Source organism: Ambystoma mexicanum, chromosome 6p (genome assembly GCF_040938575.1).
Source record: "Ambystoma mexicanum isolate Mex_15411 chromosome 6p, UKY_AmexF1_1, whole genome shotgun sequence".
NCBI classification, from domain to species: Eukaryota; Metazoa; Chordata; class Amphibia; order Caudata; family Ambystomatidae; genus Ambystoma; species Ambystoma mexicanum.
In genome coordinates, this window is record NC_090935.1 from 1,277,027,700 (window position 1) to 1,277,054,119 (window position 26,420).

Sequence of the window (26,420 nt, forward strand, 5' to 3'; positions counted from 1 at the left end):
CATGGAGGCCCAGTACCGCAACCGAAAACAATTTCATTCTCTTAATGTACAAATGGTGTCTGATTCCAACAGGATCATTACACATTGTTGTGCCCGATTTCCTGGATCAACCCATGATTCTATGGTCTTGAGGAACTCTACAATACCACGCTACATGGAGCGACACGCAGGGAACAGATCCTGGCTACTCGGTGAGTCTCATTTCATGCATGATGATGTGGGGTATGTGATGCGGCAATGACCTGGCAGGAAGGGGGGGAGGTGCGTACGTAGCAATGTCATTCCACAAACATCCTTTATTGTCCACATACAGGTGATGCCGGGTATCCACTGAAGAGATGGCTGCTTACACCACTCCGGAACCCACAGAACCAGCATGAGGAGGACTACAACCATGCCCACTCACGTACCCGTGTAGTCATAGAACAGGCATTCGGCCTACTGAAGGCTCGTTTCCGCTGCCTCAGCAGGTCTGGCCGGGGCACTCCTGTACCGCCATGAGAAGGTTGCAAAGATGGTCATGGCATGTGTCATGCTACACAACATGTGCGTACGTAGAAATGTGCCCATGCCCCCTGACGCAGAACTGCAAGCACCTGAAGATGGTCATGATGAGGGTGGGGATGTGGCAGCACCTCAAGGAGTCCGCGAGGCACAGGAGGGCCGTGACATTCGTCAGATGCTCATAGATTCATGCTTCTAGCACTCACGCCTGGTGGCTGATACATGGACACGGGACTTGTGGCACTGTGTGTGTCTGGAACATGCACAATATGGACTGTACGCCTATAAAGGCCTCGTACACAAAGATCAATGTCCACACATCTCATTGGATGATTGTGAAATATTTATAGCATATGTGAAATTATGTTACACACCCCATCGACCCGACACCCAAGTAAGCCCAACACACCCCCTCCACCCTCCTACCTCCCCCCCGAACACCAGTGTCCGCAGATGCTCATTGTCAGTGGGCAGACGCTATTGCAAGCCCCCTCTCCGGGTATCAGGGGCACCCCTGCCTGTGGAGCGCAGGTTCCTCCCAGATCTACGTTGGGGTCTGCCCTGGACGGAACTTGCAACGGATGATGTCTCTGCCTGCTCACGTCCATGCATGTCCCTAAGGGTTTGTGAGAGCTCAGTGAGCACACGGCGCACAGCGGCAAGTTCAGCACATACGTCTTTGGACGTCGCATGCAGTTCCCCCCTCAGGCTCTCGGTGCTTCTCTCCATTTGTACTCTCAGGCTCTCGGTGCTTCTCTCCATTTCTGCCCTAAGCGTCTCAGTTGATGTTTCTATGGCTGCCTTAGTACCCCCACATTCATCAGCATGGTCCTTGAGGAGCGTGGCCAGTTGCTGCTGTTGCACGATCACCTGGTCGAGGGACTGTTGCCTCTGCTGTGCCATGGCCATTTGCGGTGGTGTCACAGAGGGGCTGGTCACCTCATGTTGCCTTGCCACAGGGCTTGTGGGGGATGGCCAGTCGTCGTCTTGTGGGTGCCCCTGCGTGGTATCCTCATGGTGTACGGGATGAAACAAACAGGGGGATTGAGACAGGTCATGGATGGATCTTACTCCGACATCCCCGTCTTCTGTGTCGGAGCATGCTGCCATTAATGGGGTGTCATCTATGGTGCTGCTGCCACCAGAGGCAGTGCCTTCTGTGGCATCCATTGGGGGGACCTGTGGTGGTGCTGTTGTGGGCATGCTGGCTGCTGGGGTGCCTGTTGATGTTCCCTCCTGTGTGCTGCCACTTGATTTGTGCTGCTGCCGTGTCTTGATGCGTGCAGCTGAGGTGGAGGGTCTTTGGCCGTTGGTCTTGGCCCTCTTTGCAGGTGTGCTGGTAGGGGTGTCCTGAAGCTTGTCGTTTGAATCGGACCCTGTGGTGGAGTAAAGGAGGGCGAGCGTTATTTATGGGTCTGTGGAAATTGTAATGGCAATGTATCACATGCATTGGGGTGGTACCTGAGGGTGATTTGGGTCGGGGCCTTGGAGGTGGTTTCATTTTTGTGTGGATTGAGGATGCAGTTGTTTTGCAGCCTGCAGTTAGGGTGTGCCTGCTGCACGTGTAGAGGGTGTTTTTAGGGTTTTTAATTATTTATGTATTTAATGTGAGTTTTAAAGTGCGCTGTCAGGCCAATGTATGTGGACGTTCTCCTGGACATGTGTTACTGTTGCACTATGTGGACACATGGTACTTCACATGATTGGACATTGTGGATTTGGCATTGTATTAGTTGGCCCACCTACCGGATTCTTCGGATGTCTGCACTCCTTTCTCCATCCCTCCGACTCCCTCTATACTCTCCATTCCAATGGTGGAGGCACAGATTTCTTCCCAGGGGGTCAACTTGATGGGTGATTCCGATCCTCCCCCGGTAGCTGTGGCAATGTTGCGATTGGCGGATAGTATGCTCCGTACGCGTATCCGCAGGTCGTCCCATCGCTTTCTGCATTGCAGTGGGTTGCGGGGTGCGGTCCCCACCGCACTTACCCGCTGTGCCACCAGGGCCCATATGGCCTTCTTGTTCGCAAGTGCCGTCCTGGTCATTTGCGTGGAGAAGACGACGGCAGCATTCTCCTGGAGGGTCTCTGTAAGCACGGTGAGTTCCTCACGGGAGAAGTGGACCTGCCGCTTGCGGTCGCACGCTTTTTTCGCTACTTTTCCCATTTCTATTGCTTTCACTGGGGTGGATGACGGGTTGGGATGTGTCTCAGGGTAGTATTTTTAATGGTTGTGTGGGAATTCTGATTTTATAGGTGTACGGCGTGCTGTTTCCCGTTCCGGGCCCATGTTTTTACTTCCGTTTCCGTATGTTTACGGTCACCGTACTTTCCGGTTGCCGCTCATTACGGTGACCGCTAAAATGGGTGGCGGAATTGCACCTAGGGCACCGTACGACGGCGGTGAGGCGCGTTTTGGGGACATTTCCGCCATCGCGGACTTTGCACTTCCGCCATGGCGTAGTGCTCGTGCCCGATGGGTCGGAATTGGCCGCACTTTGCTCCGTCGTGCCATGGCGGAAACGCTATTTACGCTATGGCGGTCAGGTCAGTCACTTTCCGCCAGGGTCGTAATGAGGGCCCATGTATTTTCCCTTTTAGGTTGAGACATACTAGAGTATGTATTTCCAAACTCCACACTTATTTTTCAATGGTGTCTCTGCCGTTCTTCCAGATGGTTTAGACTTTTTGCTGCCATCTATGTAAAGGGGGACACCATCATTTCTGTATATATGTTCATTTAAGTCCCTCTCTACAATCCCTCTCCCCTGAGGATAACGTATGTACCAATGATCTAATGTATCAAATACTTTCTTACGTATTGGGCTATTATAGACTGCCTTCTGGGGTTTGTATATAAGAAGGAGAGGTTTTTATGAATGCATTTTATCATAAAAACAGCAGACAATACATACAGCAAGATTTCACCCATTATCAAGATTTCTAAACATAAAGAGACCATTTCCCGTATGGCTAAGCCCACCATGGGTCACTTACACACATTCTGTACCACTGCACAGCAGATTATATGAAAACTATTGATACAAAATTCATCAGTTTGCCAAGTCTCTTGTAATGAAAACACGTCACATGAGGTTAACACTTGTAGTCCAATTGGATTTTTCAGAAAATAATTAAAACCATGCAAGTTCCAGGAGACCCATCTAATTTGGGCTAACCTCCAAGTCTTTCACTCTTGGTTACTATCAACATGTTTGGGCGGATCCAATGACCAAAGTGCATTGTTGCTCCTCACAGCTGTATGGTTTATGTTACTAGCATCAAGATGATGTAGTATACATGTAGGACATTTTCCTGCACCCAGATTAAACTCTATATCCTGTGGGTTAACACTCTGCTTCCAACAAACTGTGAGCTGATAACCCATCTTCATTAGTTTGCTCTGATGTAGACTTAACAAGGTTGCTATAGCAGGTGTAGTAAATTCCACTATTACCCAATTTGTGGAACTATATATGTTGGGAAGGGTGAGTTGTACAATGTCTTTTCTATTAATTACTGGTATACCATGAAATACGTTCATTATAAAGGTTTATTTCAGAAATGGGGTAGTAGATAGAGGACAAATATCATCTAATGTAATCCCCCTCCCCAGCATTAAGAACCCATTACATGCCCTATACTCTTCAAATTGATCGTCATATTCCTTTTTCATGGACATGTTTGAACACTCAATCACAATTTGAACATTTACATCTGCCGTGTGGGGGCTTCTCGTTTGCTCATATCTCTGCCCTACCCAAAGATCGCTAGGTCTTCCCTGCAAACAAACGTTTCTGTAGGTGGCAAAAATACTGCAGCAGTTTCAGAAGAATTATTAATCTGACTTGGCTGCAGCCATCTTTCCCAAGGTCCACGCAGTTCTACTTGGCGCTTACTGGCACCCGCCAGAATGTTAGAAACAACAGTAGGCTTTGTTCCCCTTGGACCTTGCAATACTACCATAGTTTCTTTTGCCAGTACTTCACTACTCCCCTCATTCGGTGGATCAGGTATATTTAGATCATCCGTTTTTCCAACCTGCTCTTTTTTTGGTATCATTTTCCTTACTGCATGTGGTGGAGGAGAAATTTTCCTCATTATATTTTTCCCTCCTTTTTTGGCTTTACCTTATTTTGTGAGATAATGAATTAATAATGTCAGATTGTGTGATTCTGTACACATTTGTTCAAATGCTGGTATTGTCTGCATTTGATCAACATGCTCAACGGGGGTACAACATGTGTTTTCATCCAGACTTTCATGATTCCTGGTATGGCTCACTGTCTTACTATCAGTTGTATTTAAAGGCAGCGCTATATTCCCAAATGACGTTGCCAAGTCAGGATAATGTGTCTGTTCATTGGCGGTTAAAATAATGTCCACAACCTTAGCCAGGATTTCCTTAGATTCATGCTGTTCTACAGCCAGGGTGGTGCAGAGTATTAATAGTGAGTCAATCGAGTCTGCGATTGCATTCAAGGTTGGCTCCACCCGGCACACCAACATACGTGTGTATTCCTGAAATGTATTTATTTAATTTTATTTATTAATTCATATACCGGAGGAGTAATGTTCTTTTGATCACAAAAGAACATACAATAGATAAGAAATTAGTTTTGACAGGAAGCAGTGAGCTTCTTACAATGGGGTGAGTTTGAGGTAAATTCTGTCCAAGTTGTGGAGGGGAGTAAATGGACCAGTCACCGAGAACAATACATAAGTGGACATACATAGACAAGGACAACCAATATTGGACATTTTTAAGTGAAGTTAGGCGCTATGGCCAGCTGTGCTCGGGATGTGGCCAATGATTGGTGAAGTGCTAGAGTGGAGGCACAGGAATTGAGGTGCACAGGCAGGTTACGGGGAGTGAAACATGTTAGCTAGCAGGCAGATGAGCAGTAGGCTAATAGCGTAATTCTGAAGCGAGGATGTAGGCTTTTAGTTTGGTTTTGAACAAATCTGTGTGGAATGATTCTTGGATGTCTGGGGGAAGAGAATTCCATGCAAGTGGAGCAGGAAGAGAGAAAGAGCAGAAGCGAGTGGGAGCACTGAGAGGGTGAGGAGCCACAAGGGCAGTCAAGGAGGCAGAGCAGAATTTACAAACAGTCTTGTAGTGGTGGATGGAGGATAGATAGAGTGGTGCATTACTGTGGATAGATTTGTGAACCGGGAGAAGAAATGTTAATCTGGCCCTTTTTTACATCATCAACCATCCAGACTTGTGATGGTACAAGGAATTAGGTTTGAAGGGAGGGAGTTCAAAGAGTGCCCTGATAGCGAGGTTAATGATCTCTTCAAGAGGACAGAAAGCATATACGGGCAGACCAAAGGAGATGCTGGCATAGTTGTCCAGTTTAAAGAAGACAAAAGTGGTTAAGAGATTCTTTGTGGTGTTGAAAGTAAGAAGGTGCCTGATTTTACTAATATTTAGAAAGTTGAGGCAAGCTGCTGTTCCATTTCCAGAGATGAAAGTAGAGAAGGTGTGAGAAGAGTCATAGATGAAGCCAAGGTTTCTAGCTGAAGTAGATTAAGGAAGAGAGTCAGGTGGGAACTGGAAAGGTAGAGGAATAGAGATGAGAGAGAACCTTTGACAGGGAAGAAGAGTGCCTCTGTTTTAGTAGAAAGTAATTTTAGAGAGTGCAAAGCCATCCAAAATGTAATGGCAGAGAAACAGTTTGAAATTATGATGCAGAGATCAGGGGAGAGTTCAGGAAAAGAGAATAACATTGGGTGTCATCCAAGAAGAGTTGTTACGAGTACCCAAAGGAGACTAGTGTCCCAAGAGAAGAGGTGTAGAGTGCAAAGAGGAATGGACACAAGACAGAGTCTTGTGGAACACCAACATTTAGAGGAGTGAGTTAAGAGGTGCTGTTGGTCCAGGAGACAGAGAATTGGCAAGGTGCAAGGTATTATTCAATCCATACAAGGGTTTGATCACAAATCCCAAGAAGAAAGAGAGCTTTAAGGAGATCAGAGTAATTGACAGTGTCAAAGGCGGAAGACAGGTCAAGGAGAATTAGAATAGAGGATGGGTTGGTGTGTTTAGCAGAGGCAATGAAGGTGGACACATTCAAGAAAGAAGTTTCCATGGAGTTACAGGAGCAAGAACCTGCTTGTAGGTGCTCTTGAATGTTTTGGATGTCTAAGAAATTGGTACGATGGTTGAACACAATCCTTTTGAGCGCTTTATAGTTGCGTGGAAGGAAAGACACAGAGCGAGAGTTAGCCAGTAGGTTCAGGTCAGCCGCTTGCTTTTTTAGGAGGGGGTGACTTTGGCTGTTTTGAAAGCAAGTGGAGTCGGAGAACAGGTTGTACAGTTTGGTGAGGTCAGAGCCCACTAAAGGGGAAAGGTTATACGTGATATATCTGTAGCAGAAAAGAACACAGTGCAATTGTGTGAAATGAAAAACTACACATTATTAACATTTCTAATCCTGCTTTCCCCCACCCATGACCCCCATCCCGTACTCACCTTTCTTATTTCCACTTACCTTCTCTCCTCTCTGATCCTCCTGGCGTGAATTCCCCCTGCGACATATTTCTGAGACCCTTAAAACGGGTATGGACTGCTGTCCATTTCTTTTAACTTTATTTTTCCTTCCTTCTGAAGTGGGGGACACCCATTCAGCCCCCAAATCCCATTATAATGGACACAGGGAGCAGAAGACACCTCTGCAACCCCAGTTCGATATAATGGGATTCGTTTTTTTCTCTATGCTGAATATGCATTTTCTGTGCATCCAACATTTGCAGGGACATCAAAGGGGCAATAGGCTTGTCTAGCTGAGGAGTAAGAGGGTCTGATGGGGTGCACGAGGGGTTAGTCTACATCAGTAGAGATATCCCTTTTTCAGTATTAGTGTGACTAAATTGGAAGATAGAAACAGAGGATGATGGCAGAGTAGGCTGAGTGTAAAATGTCGGAGGGGAGTATGAGGAAGGTCAGAAGAGTCTCTAGATTTTGGAAATGTTTGCAGCAAAATATTCAGCTAGGTCATGAGCTGTCAGAGTGTTGTTGATAGTCATGGATTTAGGAGGAGTGAGTTTTGGGTGTTCTGCAGCTGGTGAGGATGGTTGGAGTGAGGGACAATGAGAGTTATGTAGAATTCCCTTTTGGCTCTATCGAGAGTGGACTTGAGAGAGTTCAGGGCAGAAAGGTAGAGTTCTCATGTCCTCTTGTTAGTGGGTGCGCCACCATTTGTGCAGCAGCTGATGCATGCCTGTGCGGAGAGAGCGCATGAATGGGGTGACCCGTGGTTAAGGATGCTGAGACTTAGTGGTGATAGTAAGCAGAGAGAAGTGAGAGGAGAATGATTCATATAGTAGGGATTGGAAGCTCGGGAAGGTAGTGTCATGATGCCTACCTCCAAGGAGCCAGACAGGGCCCGGCACCCTCAGAGGCAGGCAACATGTATACTAGGGAAGTCCCAGCCACTCCAGATAGGGGCTCTTTGGACTCAGTCCTGGCGCCGTTGGCGTCAGGCTCATAAGGGATAACTGTCCTGGCACCATCGGCGCCAGGCTCATACAAGATATGGAAGGAATAGTGTTTGGTGCAAACTTACCTGGCAGACCATGCTGCAATTTCCAGATGAAAAAGGAACTACTTAACCACACGGGTGTGGCTGGTGGCAGGATACATACCTTCAGTGGAAGGATACATACCTGGGACTACTTGAAAGGCTATTTAAGCCACGCCCAGACAGCAAACCACGCTTCGCATTGTTCTGCTCATAGCAGCTGGACGCTCACCATGCCTGCTCCTGCTCCAGTCCTCGACCACGCCTGCCAGCATCCTGGAAACACCCAAGGATAGAAAAGGGAAGAAGAAACAGGTGAAAACAAACCTTACCTGTTAAAGCTGCATATCGGATTCAGCGCGCCAACGTTCCTGCAAAAGACATCATTTTAAATACTCACCGCGTCGTATACATCTCGGCACACTTCTCTTACCTGCACGTTGCCCCTTTGGCTCTGCGACGCCCACCGGATCTCCTGCAGCATTCCAGCACCTACGGGGAGATGAAGAGAAGAAAGCAAGGTGAGAAGGGGAAAATAACCAAGAAGCACTTACCCGCCAAGCTAATTCTTCTTACCTTCGGGTCGATGCCATTCCTTGGGCATTTCAGCACCCCGGCCCCTATGGGGAAAAAGCAAACATCACATTAGTGAATGCAAGAACCGTAGCAAACAAACTATTTTAAACTTACCTGTTTACAGGTCGGACTCAGCTTCTGCTTCGTACCGGCTTCATTTCTTCAGCATTCTCGAACTCCGGCCCCTAAGGAAAAAGAGACAGGAAAAGACAGTAGTGGGCCTACACCAAAACTCACCTGAAATCAGGTTTTCGACGGAAACCGCCCTCAGCCCGGAGTCTTCCATTATCCGCAAAAGAGAAGAGGAACAGTTTAGACTCAAGCTTGCCATAAACATTTACGGTACTTACCGGAACAGACAAGCGAACTCGAACTTACTATCCAGTGGCGTAACTGGATCCCAACGCGCCCCTGGATCAGAAGCAGGATGGAGAGCTCGCCTTTTCAATCCCTAAGGTGAGTCTCCACAGGGAATTACAGAAGGGTTGCAAGGAGGGTGAGAAGGGGAACGGGAGATCAACACAAAACCCGCAGAGTATTAACCCTTCCTTTTCGCTCACAGAAGGGTATTCATCTGAGCCAGACAAGCCGGATTTGGGAACCCAGCCCACTCCATCTTCAGGGTGCTGAACATCTCCTTCGAAGAGGCCACTGCCGTCCAGACCACGCCCGTGCCTCCGTGGGAACCAGGTGAGCGTTACAGAACGCGAAGCCTACCCACAATTACCCACCCAGGCGCCATGGAGACTTCCGAAACAGACCAACTGGCCCAACTATTGGGGGAATTACGGGCGGAAGTTCACGCCGCCCGCCAAGAAACCAACGTTCTTCGAAGAGAACTGATCTTGTCCAAAGAACAAACCGATGACCTGGCTAAACAGCTTTTGCAGAATCAGGCTGGACAAACGCCATTACCTGCTTCCGGGAGAGAGTCCACTCCTATGGCTTCCACTAACCCGGTGCAAATTAACCTGCCGGGAAACATGCCTTTGGCCCAACTGAACGTTTTGCGGGGGACCCCAAGAAATACGCTGTTTTCATGAACCAATGTCGTTTACACTTTTTATGTAGACCTGGGGCCTTCCCTAATGACCAAACTAGGGTGGCTTTTGTTTTATCGTATCTCAGCGACTGTGCAGCCGATTGGTCTATTCCGTTGGTAAATCAAGACGATCCTATCCTTCGTGACTTTCAACGCTTCCAGGCTAGTATGGAGAGATTATTTGCCCAGCACGCCCAGGGTGAGGCCTTGGGTAACGAACTTCTGTCTTTGCGTCAAGGGAACCAAGACCTCCTATCTTATATCGCCACATTTAACAGAATGATCGTGGAAACTGGGTGGCCTGAGAATAAAAGAATCACCTTGTTTCATCGAGGACTTCGTGGAGAGCTAAAAGACGTTCTGGCTCAAATTGTGAATCCACCCCAACTCTGTGAGGAATACATTGATTTAGTGATCCAACTTGATCATTGACTCCAGAATAGAAAGACTGATCGGACTAGATTTGAAACTCAGGCTTTGGTAAAAACCCACGCAAACCCCAAGAGTACCGACACTTCGGAGCCAATGCAAATTGGGGGAGTAAAAGGACCCCTAATGCAGAAAGAACGAGAAAGAAGACGGCAAAACCAGTTATGTCTCTATTGCGAAGAGTCTGGACACTTTCTACGAAATTGCCTGGTAAAACCACCCAAGAAGGTGGTTGGAGCCACAGACCAAAACCTTCCAAAATCTGATTCGGGAAACGATCAAGCCCGACAAGCGTAGAGGTCCGCTTGCCGAGCGTAAAGACAAACTCTTTGACCTTGCATTTCATCATGCCAATGACCCTCGTGGATCCAAAGCAGCCTCAACGATTACATGGCATAAAGGCCTATCTCGACAGTGGGGCTATTGGGAACTATGTTGATCTTGAATTGGCTTCCAGGATTGGTCTCCCTCTCCGACCAAAAATCACCAAAGATGTCATTACCACGGTTGATGGGACCGAAATTGCCTCTGGGCCGGTAACACATTCTTCCACAGAAATGACACTGGTTGGCCAAGATGGTCATAGGGAAACCATAGTGTTCGACATAATCAAGGCTCCACAATTTCAGGTAATCTTGGGGATCCCTTGGTTAGAAGCACATAATCCTCGAATTGACTGGCGAGCAAAGAGTATCACCTTTCCTAACTGCAGACAAACTTGTTATTCCGGAAATCCACAAGTGGGTCTAGCCTCAGTAACCTCTGTGTCAACACAACTACCACTTGAGTATCAGGACTTTCAGGACGTTTTTCAAAAAGAACAGGCCAACACCTTACCACCTCACCGGCCATACGATTGTCAAATTGATCTGGTACCCAATGCTCCACCACCTTGTAGTAGGATTTATGCCCTTACCGAACCAGAGAATCTTCATTTACGCCAGTATTTGGATCAGTATCTTGCCAATGGGTTTATTCGCCCATCAAAGTCACCGGCTTCTTCAGCTTTGTTCTTCGTGCCGAAAAAGGAAGGCGACCTTAGAACATGTATTGACTATCACGCCTTAAATCAGATAACGGTTAAGAATCATTACCCCCTGCCTCTGATCCCTGAACTCCTCGACCAGGTGAAAGATGCCTGCATCTTTACCAAGCTGGATTTAAGAGGGGCTTACCATCTGGTGCACGTCAGAGAAGGCGATGAATGGAAAACGGCCTTCCGCACCAAATACGGACTCTTTGAATACCAAGTGATGCCCTTCGGGTTGTGCAACGCACCTGCTGCCTTCCAGTATTTTATGAATGACATCTTTCGAAAACTCATAGATGTTTGTGTCATCATATATATTGACGACATCCTAGTGTACTCTTCCTCGGAATCTGATCACCGAAAACATGTTAAGGCCGTCCTGGAGGAACTACGCCAGCACAAACTATTTGCAAAGCTCGAAAAGTGCATTTTTCACGTCACGGAGGTTGAGTTTCTTGGTTTCGTCCTAACGCCAAAGGGAGTTCGAATGGACTCACGGAAAGTGGACGTGATCCTCAAATGGCCATCCCCTAGTTCTGTGAAAGGGGTTCAGAGCATGCTTGGTTTTGCCAATTTCTATCGAAGGTTTATCCCGGAGTTTTCTCGAGTGGTTCAACCCATTACAGCCCTCTTACGGAAAAACAAACGCTTCCAATGGACTACGGAAGCAGAACAAGCATTTCAGGAACTAAAAACTAAATTCACCTCCGCACCTGTGTTAAAACATCCCCGTCCAGATCTCCCTTACGTTGTGGAAACTGACGCATCTAGTTTAGCCATGGGAGCGGTTCTATCACAGAGGGACCCAGTTTCGAACCAACTGCATCCTGTGGCCTTTTGGTCCAGAAAATTCTCAGCTCCAGAAGTTAACTATGCAATCACAGATAAAGAACTATTAGCTATCAAGTCAGCTTTCAAGGCTTGGCATCATTACCTTCTCGGCGCAAGACATGCTGTTACCGTAATTACAGACCACAGGAATTTGCAATACTTAAAAACGGCCAAAGCTCAATCCTCACGCCAACTCCGTTGGGCCCTGTTCTTTGCAGAATTTGACTTTGTGATCACCTATCGCCCCGGCTGCAAGAATGGCAAGGCGGACGCACTATCTCGAATAGGAATGGGCGATTCTACCCCAACTCTAGATCCAGTTCTGATTATTCCCGAACAGAGAATTTTGGGGGTGATCTCCTCACAAACTCTAGAGGATATTCAAACTAGAGTTAAATTGCTTTTCGAAGCTGCAGCCTTGCAAGAATGGAGCCTGAAAGATCCCAGATTTTCAATTAATAACGATTTACCTTATTTCCAGGGCGACTGTTCTTGCCTCAAAAGGATTTGCAAGATCTCGTTATTGCCCATCATCATGAGAAACTAATGGAAGGACACCCGGGCATCGCTAAGACTGAAGAAAAAATTAAAAGGCATTTCTGGTGGCCCTCCTGGCGAAAGGATATAAAATCTTTTGTGATGACATGCGCAGTGTGCGCCCAAAATAAAAGTCAAAAGCAAAAACCAGCCGGTCCGTTACGACCTCTGGACATCCCACCGGCACCTTGGCACACTTTATCGCTGGATTTTATAACTGACCTACCTCCTTGTCATGGATTTAATACTATACTGGTAATTGTAGACCTCTTCTCCAAGATGGCCCATTTTATTCCCTTGAAAGGGCTACCTTCAGCCTCCACCCTAGCCAGGGAATTTCTTGAGAACGTCGTTCGTCTACATGGTTTTCCATCCATATTAATCTCCTATCGGGGAAGCCAGTTTATTTCTCGATTCTGGAAGAGATGTTGCCAAATGGCACAAGTTGATGTGCGTTTATCTACCAGCCACCATCCTCAGACCGACGGCCAAACTGAGAGAACAAACCAGACATTGGAACAGTACTTACGGTGCATGTTGCATCAATCAGAATATAATTGGAAAGGCATTTTATGGATTGCAGAATACGCATACAACAATTCTGTGCATTCAGGAATTGGCCAGACTCCTTTTTATACCTTATTTGGCCACCATCCCAGAACTTCGGATCTTGAACCACCTCAAGGCCTTGAAATGCCCGCTGTGGGTAACTTACATGCCACCATAACCCGAGCCTTCAAAGAAGCCAAGACTCATTTACAGCAGGCCAAGGACAAATATAAGGAAAATGCTAACTTACATCGGAGCGAAGTACCTCCTTACCAAGTTGGAGATCAAGTGTGGCTGGTGACTAGACATCTACCACTTAAAGGCCCGCAAACTTTTAACCCAAGATATATAGGGCCTTATCCAATCAAGGTTGTAATCAACCCGGTAGCCTTCAAACTCGATCTGCCCCCCAACATGCAAATCCATCCGGTTTTCCACGTATCACTGTTGAAACCTGTACAACCCGGAACCAGGCTACTCAAGCCACCAGAACCAATCCCAGTAGATGGGGAACTGGAATTTGAAGTTAAAGACATATTAGATTCTAAGATGTCCAAGTCAAAGCTTTTTTACCTAATTGATTGGAAAGGATATGGACCTCAGGAGAGATCTTGGGAACCAAGCAATCATATACATGCACCTCGTTTAATACAAAAATTTCATCGTAAGTTTCCACACAAACCAAAACCTCCGGACAGTACATCCTTGGGAGGGGCCTTGGGGGGAGGTATTGTCATGATGCCTACCTCCAAGGAGCCAGACAGGGCCTGGCACCCTCAGAGGCAGGCAACATGTATACTAGGGAAGTCCCAGCCACCCCAGATAGGGGCTCTTTGGTCTCAGTCCTGCCGCCGTTGGCGTCAGGCTCATAAGGGATAACAGTCCTGGCACCATCGGCGCCAGGCTCATACAAGATATGGAAGGAATAGTGTTTGGTGCAAACTTACCTGGCAGACCATGCTCCAATTTCCTTACCTGGCAGATCATTCTACAACTTCCAGATGAAAAAGGAACTACTTAACCACACGGGTGTGGCTGGTGGCAGGATACATACCTTCAGTGGAAGGATACATGCCTGGGACTACTTGAAAGGCTATTTAAGCCACGCCCAGACAGCAAACCACGCTTCGCGTTGTTCTGCTCATAGCAGCTGGACGCTCACCGTGCCTGCTCCTGCTCCAGTCCTCGACCACGCCTGCCAGCATCCTGGAAACACCTAAGGATAGAAAAGTGAAGAAGAAACAGGTGAAAACAAACCTTACCTGTTAAAGCTGCATTCCGGATTCAGCGCGCCAACGTTCCTGCAAAAGACATCATTTTAAATACTCACCGCATCGCATACATCTCGGCGCACTTCTTTTACCTGCACGTGGCACCTTCGGCTCTGCCCATCCGGATCTCCTGCAGCATTCCAGCACCTACGGGGAGACAAAGAGAAGAAAGCAAGGTGAGAAGGGGAAAATAACCAAGAAGCACTTACCCGCCAAGCTAATTCTTCTTACCTTCGGGTCGATGCCATTCCTTGGGCATTTCAGCAACCCGGCCCCTATGGGGAAAAAGCAAACATCACATTAGTGAATGCAAGAACCGTAGCAAACAAACTATTTTAAACTTACCTGCTTACAGGTCGGACTCAGCTTCTGGTTCGTACCGGCTTCATTTCTTCGGCATTCTCGAACTCCGGCCCCTAAGGAAAAAGAGACAGGAAAAGACAGTAGTGCGTCTACACCAAAACACACCTGAAAGCCCGGAGTCTTCCATTACCTGCAAAAGAGAAGAGGAACAGTTTAGACTCAAGCTTGCCATAAACATTTACGGTACTTACCGGAACAGACAAGCAAACTCGAACTTACTATCCAGTGACGTAACTGGATCCCAATGCGCCCCTGCATCAGAAGCAGGATGGAGAGCTCGCCTTTTCAATCCCTAAGGTGCGTCTCCACAGGGAATCACAGAAGGGTTGCAAGGAGGGTGAGAAGGGGAACGGGAGATCAACACAAAACCCGCAGAGTATTAACCCTTCCTTTTCGCTCACAGAAGGGTATTCATCTGAGCCAGACAAGCCGGATTTGGGAACCCAGCCCACTCCATCTTCAGGGTGCTGAACATCTCCTTCGAAGAGGCCACTGCCGTCCAGACCACGCCCGCGCCTCAGTGGGAACCAGGTGAGCGTTACAGGTAGTGCTGGCAGAGGAGGCATCAGGTGTGAAGGAGGGTTTATAGTCATAATGTCGAAAAAAAAATGTCGACAGACAAAAATGTCGAAAAAAAATGTCGAAAATAATAATGTCGACATCCTATACTTATAATGTAAAAAGTCATTTTTTCGAAAAAAAAATGTCGACTTTTTTTTTTAGACATTATGACTATAAACCCTTAAAACTATCAACACCTCACCCAACACCCTCCTGCAACCCCCCCACACCCTCCCACCCCTCATATGCAACACATTCTATTTATATATTTATTTATTTATTTATTTATTTATTCAATAAATAAATAACCAAAAAAAGGATCATTTTCTATGGAGGGGGTCCCCCCCAACCCCCCCTCACCAACACCCCCCTGCCACCCCCCCACACCCCCACCACCACCCTTTCACCCCTCATACTCAACACATACCAATTATATATTTATTTATTTATTTATTTAGTCAATAATTAAATAAATAAAAATAGTATCATTTACTATGGGGGGGTCCCCCCAACCCCCCCTCACCCAACACCCCCCTGCCACCCCCCCACACCCCCCCAACCACCCTTTCACCCCTCATACTCAACACATACCAATTATATATTTATTTATTTATTTATTTAGTCAATAATTAAATAAATAAAAATAGTATCATTTACTATGGGGGGGTCCCCCCCAACCCCCCCTCACCCAACACCCCCCTGCCACCCCCCCCCACACCCCCCAACCACCCCTCATACTCAACACATCTTATATATATATATATATATATATATATATATATATATATATATATATATATATATATATATATATATATATATTATACAATAAAGTCAAAATTTCGAAAAAATATTGAAAAATGTCGACATTATTGTTTGTCGACATTATTTTTTTCGACATTTATTTTTCGAAATTTTGACTGTCGACATTTTGACTGTCGACATTATGACTGCACACCGTGAAGGAGTATAGTGAGAACTGTAGGCCTGAGAGAAATGGGGGCATGGCAGAAAGTTTAAATTTCCTTATAGTAATTGTTGAAGAAAGTGGCGAGGAAAGGTCAGAAGGTGGAAAGGAAATGGTGGTGGAAACGATTGAGTGATCAGATATGGATGGTGTGACAATAGTATTAGTGGTTGAGAGGGAGATGGAGAGGAATATGAGGAATATGAGATCCAAAGAGTTACCCCCTCCATGGGTAGGTAGGTTATGGATAGAGTGGAGAGCATTGTTACTAAGGAAGACTGAAGATCAGATTTCTGTGTGAAGTGATTGGAGAAGGAAGGTTAAATTCATCTAAAGAATGAGGTGATGTTTAGTGGAAAGAGAATCAAGAAGTTGCCCAAGATCATCAAAGAATGGTCCAGTGGGACCAGGAGGGTGATAGATGGAGATGATATGAACTGAGGGAGGTAGGGCAATAGTATAGATGGTGAATTCAAAAGAGATAGGAGAGGACCTGGAATTGGAGATTTTGAGGCATTGAGGTGGGAGGAGATTAGATGTCCAACATCCCCACCTCTGCCAGTCAGTCGAGGAGAGTGAATGAAGGATAGTTTGGAGTCATATAAGGCCACCAGAGTGGCAGTGACAGATGGAGAAATCCAAGTTTCCGTGACAGCAAGAAGGTCTAGGGGAGGATAGCTGGAGCGAAAGTAGTCAGTGATAAAGGAGTTTTTGTTGCATACAGATTGAGCATTCCAGAGTGCAATGTTCAGTTGATGAAGTAAGGAAGAGTATGGCATGTGAGTCTCAGAGGAAGAGAAGCTCAGTCGATAGGTGTAAGAGGAGGTAGGGTTAGCTTGTCGACTTTGTTTGTTGGAAGGAGGTGGAAGAGAGATGTAGTAGTGGGAGATTTGAGTTGTGAGTTATACAATATGGATTGGAAAGTTGTAGCGTGATTGGGGAAAGCGTAGGGAAAGGTGAGTAAGAGGAGGAGCAGGAGTGAATGCATTGAAGGTGAGTAGCGCAGTGTGAAGAGACAGTACAGTAATTAGGAAGCTTGGGGTACTCACAGGTGCAACAGAGAGAAAGGCAAAAGCAAAGGGTCATAGGCTAAGAGGCAAAGAGGCTGGTCAATGGTTGGTCTTCACCCTTCACTGTTCTGCCCCTGGCTTGACACCTCATGGGAGTTCAGAATGGATGACACATGTTCTTGTCAACTCATTGCCTAGACCTTCATTGGTTGGGCTCTCTGATATTGTCCCCGGTGTTGCTGATATGAGGAAATTTCTTCTTGATTGGTGTTCCCAGAGGTCCCTCTCGTGGCCTTTGGCTGGAGATGGGTTTGATCCAAATGCCCGCAGGAAATGATGTAACTGATCTAAGATGGCCACAGAAAGTGATGTCACCAATCCAAGATGGCAGGTGGAAGTGTTGTCAGTCACCAATATAAGATGGCCACTGGCAGTGAAGTTCCAGTCCGAAAGTGAAGCCAAAAATTCAATAGAGATTACACACACTCTTGTCACCTGATTATCTAGTCCATCAGTGGTTGGTCTCTCTGATATCGTCCCTGTTGTTGCTGATATGAGGCGATGTTGTCCTAATTGGTTTTCCCAGAAGAGCCTCTTGTGGCCTTCGGCTGGAGATGGGGTGGATACAAGATAGCCACAGGAAGTGATGTCACCAATCCAAGATGGCCACAGGAAGTTATGTCACCAATCCAAGATGGCCACTGGAAGTGATGTCAGTCTCCAATCCAAGAAGGCCACTGGCAGTGAAGTTCCAGACAGAAAGTGAAGTCAAAAACCAGAAAGGATAGCACACACTCTGCATTACTTATGAGAACAAGCAACAGGTGAGATTAATCATGAATTACAGCAAGGAAAGCCCTGTGTTCTTTCAGTTATTGAACAAATACTGGCATAAACATGCTCTGGGCAAAGCCTTGAGTACCTACATAGGCTCTAAATCTAATCTAACATACAGGAGATCCCCTATTATTTATTTATTAATTTATTCATATTTTTATAGTGCACAGTAGCCCAAGGGCATCATTGCATAAATACATTGCTGGTTACAAGGCAGGGTTTAGTAGTTTCATAGATAATTACATTTGCGGTTCAACTTGGAGTTACATAGGTAAGGCAGGTAGTAAGTATTTGCATTTAGGTTCAACAAGGTTAGAAAGAGCATAGCAAAAAATAGCAGAAAGCATGTAAATTGCGGGTGGATGGATTGCAGAGCGATGGTTTAGAGAGGGTGCTGGGGGTCACGTAACTAGTTAGCATGGAGGAGTCTCATTCATTATCGGAATTAACAAGACAAACCGCTCCACCAACTAAGAACTGTCATGCACCACCACCCAGTAATAAAGTTTGTTCTACTTATATGCAACCCTTAAATCAACAAGAACATTGGCTTTTAGGGACAGTGACTACCTCAGGCTTCTTTAAACGTGTGTTCTGTAGTATGTATTCTTATGCAATGCACAAAAGAGTTGCACTTAAGTTCATTGGGTTGCTCTAACATCAAACATGTGTTAAATTGCCGCAGTAGATTTGTTTACATTACGACATGCAAATATGACAAATTGTATGTTGTCAGCACTATACACGAGCTGCGTATTGGTGAACATCTGAATTCTTTGAACAAGGAAGACCCATGAATACCATTAGCGACACACTGGCTTGACTATCATCAAATGGATGACAAAACAAACATCAGGTTTCTTTCCATTGATCTGGCACAACTGTCGTTGAGAGGAGGAAATAAAGAACAACTTCTAAGGTGAATGGAAGCAAGATATGTTTGTTAGCTGCGAGGAATCACGCTGGGATTAAACACACATAATGAATTGGATGTATTTATATAATTGTGTTATTCTTCACTTACGTATGTATGGGAATGCATGGGGTCACTTCAGTGCCATCTGATATAAATGATTACTTCTTAGCTCGAATATGGATTAAAGTGATACCCCACTTTGGACACTCCCTTTTTGAGAACTTCATGTTTGCTCACACTAATGTGCTATAGACAAATGGGCCATATAGAACACGTGTTTTTTTTTTTTTAACATTATGCTCATTGACACACTTCTTTGCATTTAGGATCTTGTTATGGTTAATGTATTACCACGAGATTTGTATGCACTCACACGCAGCAACACCCTTTCTATCTCTTTTTTATCATTTGGATTGTTGCTAATTATGTGATAGGGAACACATGTGAACACCAATGTGGTGAATGTATACGCAAACTATTACAGACTGAACGCTGGAAATGTGGAGACAAGACTGTATGATAATCTTGAATGAAGCGGATATTGATCTTTGTTTGCTTTTAACTAATCTGCTTGAAGCTAAGAGTAAACTATGGATTAGTGATTGGCAAATGACACAGTTTGTAATAGATATAACGTTTTTACAATGACCAGTTGGCCGTAGTAAAACAAACCATGAGACAATCTATATGGGCTATTAAGTGTTCCACAGATGCCAGGGATGTGCTTCTTTACAAATGTAACTCAGTAAAACAACGGTATAAGAATTTCTGTAAATCTAGGACTGCAGCATTAATGCAAAAAAGATGCTGAGTCCATGCTCCAAGTTCTCATAACAAAAGATATGAGAGCTTTTTGTACTTCGCTGAAGTCTCAGGATAAATTGAAGGTTATTCGCCAATTGAATGCAGTCGATGAACTAGTTTGAGTCAAATGTTTTGTAGAGCTGTGTACATTGAGGAAGCAAGACTTGGTCCGTCCGATTGTGTTTGGGGACTCAAAGTGGACTATGGCAATTGAAGTAGGAGGGGGCTTTCCTGGCCCGAATGGCTGAACAAACAATTCACTAAAAGCAGATACAGCTAACTGGGAAATACTTTGACTGGATTATTTAGGAGTATCGTTATTTTGGGCATCTTCGCGAAATCTTGGGAGGTTGCCTTTGCTGTGTCTATTTTTAAGAGGGACGCAAGAAAGTACCTAAAAATTACCATGCCACCTCCTTGATTGATGTGGACAGTAGGATCTTCACGTCTCCCTTACTTCAAAACTTGGCAGCATGGGCTCTCTCTGTCCACATATTACAAAAATGTCATATGGGCTTTAGAAAGGGCCACTCAGTCAATATTAATGGTCTTGTCCTCAGAGCAATTCAGAAATTGGTGTGGGCGGATCTGTCACGTTGCATCTACAGGACCTCAATTGACCTCTCAGCGTTCTTTGCTAGAGTCTACCACAAAAGACTTTGGCAGAAATTATGATGAGTGGGGATTGCCATCTGGGCTGTTGAACCTCATAAAGGGGCTGTAAGTAAACACGGCATAAGGGTTTGGTTAAAAAATGCAGACCTTTTAATACAGAAGAATAGATTATAAATCTGGTCAAAGGTAGGGGTGTGTTTTGGCCCCCTGCCTTTTTATCCTTTATGTTTCAGATATTAATGAATCATGTTTTCTTCTGTCTTTATTCCTCCCAAAAAAAATTGGGTAATCTGGAAATCTCCTGTAGCCTATGCTGATGATTTCCTGCTCTTTGACAATTTGTCAGAGGCCTCCAGAGGCCTTTAGTTGCTTTCTTTTCCAATTCCACAGTAAAAGTGTTTTTGGTTACAAACATTCTGGAAATGTCACAGGGTAGGAAACGTGGCTTGTGGTCAGGGTCATTCGAAAACACTATTCTTAAATCTTCATTAAGTATTACCTATTTGGACTTTCAGATTACGGGCCAGCCAGTCCTTCTGGGTCTCCATCAGGTTCAGGTTCTGGTCCAACGGGCGACTGCCTTATCTACTCAAATAGTAAATGATTGACCAAAAATGTGGCCGTTTTTCAATTAAACCTGCACTTAACTTTTTAGAGGGGAAAGTTGTTCTGAAAATTAATCTACATATGGAAATGTATTTGGATACCTCAGAAAATGTGTTAGATACCTTAGAAGCATCTATGTGGCATTAACTCGTAAAGATACCAAATGCAGTACCAATTGCTGCAATAAGATTTGAATTAGGTATGCTTTCACTTTTTTTCCGTGTTCAATTGAGACTCTTATCTCTTTTCCATAACCTTCTTTCCCCAATTCCCCATTTGCTTTATGAAGAGAACAACATTTGTATGGACTATTAGTGCTGAATGGTGGTCCAATTCATTTTGTTGAACATATAAGATTGACTGAACATGGATTTAGAGAATTTGTTCTGTAATCCAGAAAAGGTTTAAAACACTCTTTATGATAGAGACTGGATCAATACCATCAACAGTCTTCATGCATTCTCCTCTATGAACCACCTTGCAAACGAGCATAGAAAAAGACAGACCATTTCTCCATTTCTATTGCAGCTCACCAATCATTATTACAGATCAATCTTGATGATATTCCGTTGGAACCTGTATCTAACTAGGGATGTTCTCTTGAGAAGGGGAATACTAACAGCAAGGGAAGCTTTATGTAGATTCTGTTTGAAAAAGAATCAGTTGAAACTATCAAACATCTGGTACTGCATTGCAGCACGTTAAATACCTAGAGAATGACCTATTTAGGGATGTTATTTAAAGACATTGATTGGTGCAATGAGGAAAACCTATGGCGAAGATGCTTGGGTAGTGAAATAACTTCAGATGGGCTAGCCTGGTCGACTTTTATAAAATCTCGTTATTTGAATACTTCAACTTAAAAGTTTTACAGCTCATTGAATATGTGAATATATGAATTTGTAGTTTGTCGGTATGAATTATTTTCTAACATTTTATGCTAGAATTATTCTTTTGTATGGGTAACAATTGTATTGGTCTACGGTTCTGACAAGTATTTTATTATCTTAGGAGTGCAATCTACCAATTGATTGAATGTTTTACATGTTGTTGATTGTTGCATAACAATTTTATCTTTGTTAGTGCTAATCTAGCTTTGTGAGAAAAAAATAATTGTAAACCATTAAGAAAACGTTGTGTTTAAGATTTGGGGGCGGGGGTAAAACCTTTAATGTTCTCCCCAAATATTTGTGCAAATTTCCATGTGACTCTTATAGATCCATATTTTTAAGAATGAGATTTAATCAGCTCCCCACTATGTAAGTTTCAGAAACTCACACAAAAATACCTGTGTTTGACCGTAAGTGCCGATTTTGTAAAAATGCACTTGAAAGCATTTGTTACCTGCTGATAGAGTGCCCTGCTATAGCCGAATTGAGATCCTTTTATTTTGATAAATTCATAATACGGTACAGAATTTTGACAATTGAAAAGTGTTGAACTATATCATTTAGTGGGCGTTATGTTCCATTACTTATAGGATAGAACATTTCCTAATGGGACTAAACCTCTACGAATCGAGGTAGCTACCTGATCTTCGATCCTGTTCTTATTTTCCTGAAATGTGTTGTTATTCTGAATTTTAAAAGATAAATATTGTGAGCACTATGGATGTTAGAATGTTTCTTCCCTTGTTCTTCTATTTTGATAAATTTTTAAATGTGTATTATATACTACTCTCACTTTAATCTTAGCCCAAATTAGAATTATGAATTGATTGATGATATATCAATATGGTCAAAAGTTAATATTATTAAGCTGTATACCTAATAATTACATAAAAAAATGCAGTTTATTCATTGAAATTTTACCTTTCAAAATCTCATTATTTACAGGATGACGGTAATGGCAACACGTTCTCCTGTTATCAAAGTGCATGAATACAACTTTCTATATATTTATCTGCAGCGCTGGTCATTGAGCCAACTCTTGCCTGGTTCGAGATCCTGCATCCGATGTCAGGCCATATCTCGGGACCCAGCCTGCCTCAACCGTAGCCTGGCCTGGTACCTGGTAGGCAGTGGAAATACAAGTGTTGTGGTATGGAGTGGTGGGGCATAGCTGCGCGCAACAAATTTGCGTCAGGGCCGGAAGGCTTTTCTTGCTTCGCCCCCTTACCTATGTAGTGTGATGATACCATCATGAGGCAGAGATGTGTAGTGCCGGAAGTTCCAGATATACAGCTCTGATTTTCAGGCATGGGAAGAACTAGGACTTTTAAAAGGAGGGCACGTGAAATGGCTTGTCTTCATTGCTCACCAAGGCACCTGTGTCGGTCAGATGCTGCAGAGGGATCAGGATGATGACGTGCAACAGATCACATTACCAAACCCCCAGCTTCACCGAGGGAAGGTTAACACACGCAAAGCTGGGGCCTTTTCTCAATTGGATTCTGTAGTCTCGACTCAGGGGGAATGCTATGTCACAACTGTGGAATTGTACACATTTTGCCCTTATATTTATAAAAGATGGCTTGAAAAGTACATAGGTAATAGCAAGGAACGAACACAAATATAAAACCTTAAAGATATTTGTGTGCATACCTTACTATGGTTTGTGTACTTTTCAAGCCATATTTTATAAAGCAGAGCATTGCTGAAGGTCAAACAGGGGGTGGAATAGAGTGCAAGTGATTTGTGAATATGCTAATGATAACATATGTTGGGTGTTCCACTGCCATCAAGTGGAATTGATGTACAGTGTGCTGTTTGGAAAGAAGCAGCATGAAAGAAATGGCACCATTTTAAAACTTTTACTTTGAACATTTCCTTTGAGTGAGGTTCAACTGCCAGCTCCACCCTCTCTTAACTCTGCCTCCTCAGAACTACACCCCTCCTCCTAACTCCACTCCTTACAGGGACCTTGTGGGAACCCTCATTATTAATCTGTTATACCATTCTGCCGCACATTTACTGGTATGTATCTGTTTACATATATGTCTTTAGAAGCTTTGCTTTTTCAGAAGGGTTAGGCTTTTGTGACTCTGTCATTCACTTTGAACGTGATGCAGCTCTCTATTTTTTCTTGCATACGTGCCGCAGCCACCTCATCACTCTTATGCAACACCTTTTATTGGAACAACCCATACTACATTTATTTTTAACGTTGCATTATCACACCCACACTTGTGCATTTTTCGTTGTATTTACAATTTTTGGAGGCGCTAAATTGTTTGGCTTTGTGAGACGGATAGTTACTTCGTACTGCATGGGGCCATTTATTTGGCATGATGCACTATTTGGTAAGTGGCTTTTTTTAAATGATATTTGATATTGAAGCAATGCACACTTTATGGTTAGTTTTTATCTACTGGGACGATTCACTTCATTGGAAAATACTCACATATTTATTTCAGTAATTGTGAGATTGCGGTTTGATATTGAGGAAACTTCCTGTTATATTGAGGGACCTGACCTATACGTGTATGAATTGACGTCTAATAATGGGGTGAGTCACAACGGGACAATGGTTGTTTGATACCCTTTTCTCACTTTGGATGCTGTAATGACATGTACGCCATGTAAGATGAAAAGCTGGTTTCATTTCTTCTTTTAGTGGGATTTGACCCATGACATTTCGTCTTTTGTTCATGGTTGATTTCGAAGTAGCATTAACTGGAAGTCTTTTCCAAGATACAGGGCAAGACATCTGTTTTATCTTATTCTTATTTTTAACCTTCAAATTCACCCAAAGAGTCTAAATGACAAATTTGTCCAGGTGTACAGTATCTTGGCTGCTGTAATGACAGGCACGCCATGTAAAGCGATATTTGATTTTTCCTTTTGTGGGATTGGACCCGTGATGAAGAGCAACTCTCGTCTTTGTGTTGACGTTTGATTTCGCATTAGCATTAATAGGAAGCATTTCCTAAGGTACACGGTGTCATCACACTTGTTTATTCCTAATCTTATTTTTAACCTTTAAATTCACCGAGTCCACAATATAATGATTACAGGTACATTTACATTTATAATATTTTCTGGCCAATTTAGTTTGTCCATGGGACTCCATGTATCAACGTTCTTTGAATGTTATTTTTGTTTTATAACATTATTTAATCGATATGTGTATAATGATGGATTATATTGGGCGATATTACAACCTACTATTTCATTCTGCTTTCTTTCTTTTTCTTCTTTCTCTCCCGCTGCATTTATTGTTTATTTCAGAGATATGTCACTTGTGTTGAATGTTCAGTGTCATCTATGAAATAGCCTTGAAAAAGACCAAGGGGGTGAAACTCGTGGCCGCAGAGTCAGCTTTTTAAAAAGCACCTAATTTGAACTGTTCTATGCTTTGCATTTTTAGCGTATATCTGACGGATTAACGTAAAATATCATAGGATGAAAAGATCGAATTGCAAAATGACGAGGCCCACTGTGCCGCATTTTGCAAATCCATCTTGACTTTTTTTTTTTATTTCCCCCACCTTCACTTTCATGTATGCGGGTGACACACCCGCAGCCCCTGAATCCGAAAATACTGAAGTCGCAACCCCACACCCCTGCCTCGTTATTTTCGGATTTGTGATTTTATATACATGGCAAATGTGGGAAAACCATGTGTACGGTCTTCTGGCTACAACCTGTTGGGTGGATACCTAACTGATTCATATGTCTTATGGATCTGACACCTTACTAACAACACTGATATATATATATATATATCTGACACCTTACTAAAAACACTGATATTCATATATGAAATATATATATATATATATTACATGGCCGCAGTAGCGGCCATGTAGTTATGGTTAAGTTGGTGTTTCCATAGGAAGAGCACTTTTTGGGTGGCTTATAACTTCGCTCCCCCTGGACGAATCCTCACCAAACTTTGCAAAAAAAAGTATTTGGCCCACTCTGAATTTCTTTGCAAAGTTTGGTGAGGATTCGTCCAGGGGGGGAAAAGTTATAGGGAGGGTCCCAAAACTTAAAAATAGACTGAATGGGAAAAAACTTTGCGCACGGCTACAGCCCGAACCGCTGGACGGATTTACACCAAATTTGCGGCAGGAGCGGCGGCCTAGTCCCGAAAGCGTGCTTTTGCAAATTTGGTGTAAATCCGTCCAGTAGTTTTTTAAAAAATGACCAAAATGTAAGGCAAAAAAATTAGTGATATCTGTGTTCGCTTTGCGGACGGATTCCCTGTTTGCTCCACGGACAGCACCCCGATTGGCCCAGCGGCTTGCGTCATGTCCGCGGACATGCGATGTGTTCGCTGATTGGGCGGCGTGGTGCGTGATGCGCGTCAGATTTTCTGTCGCGCCCGCCATCTTGCATTTGCAGACGTCCGCGGACAGCGCGGTGAAAGTTTGTTCAAAATGTGTATTTAGTAGAGTGTGTTGGTGTGTAGAAGTCTTTGGGGAGGATGGGGGAGTATGAGATAGGTTCAAAGTTGTATTTTATTTATGTGCTAGAAGCTTTTGTTGTGTTCGATTTGTCCA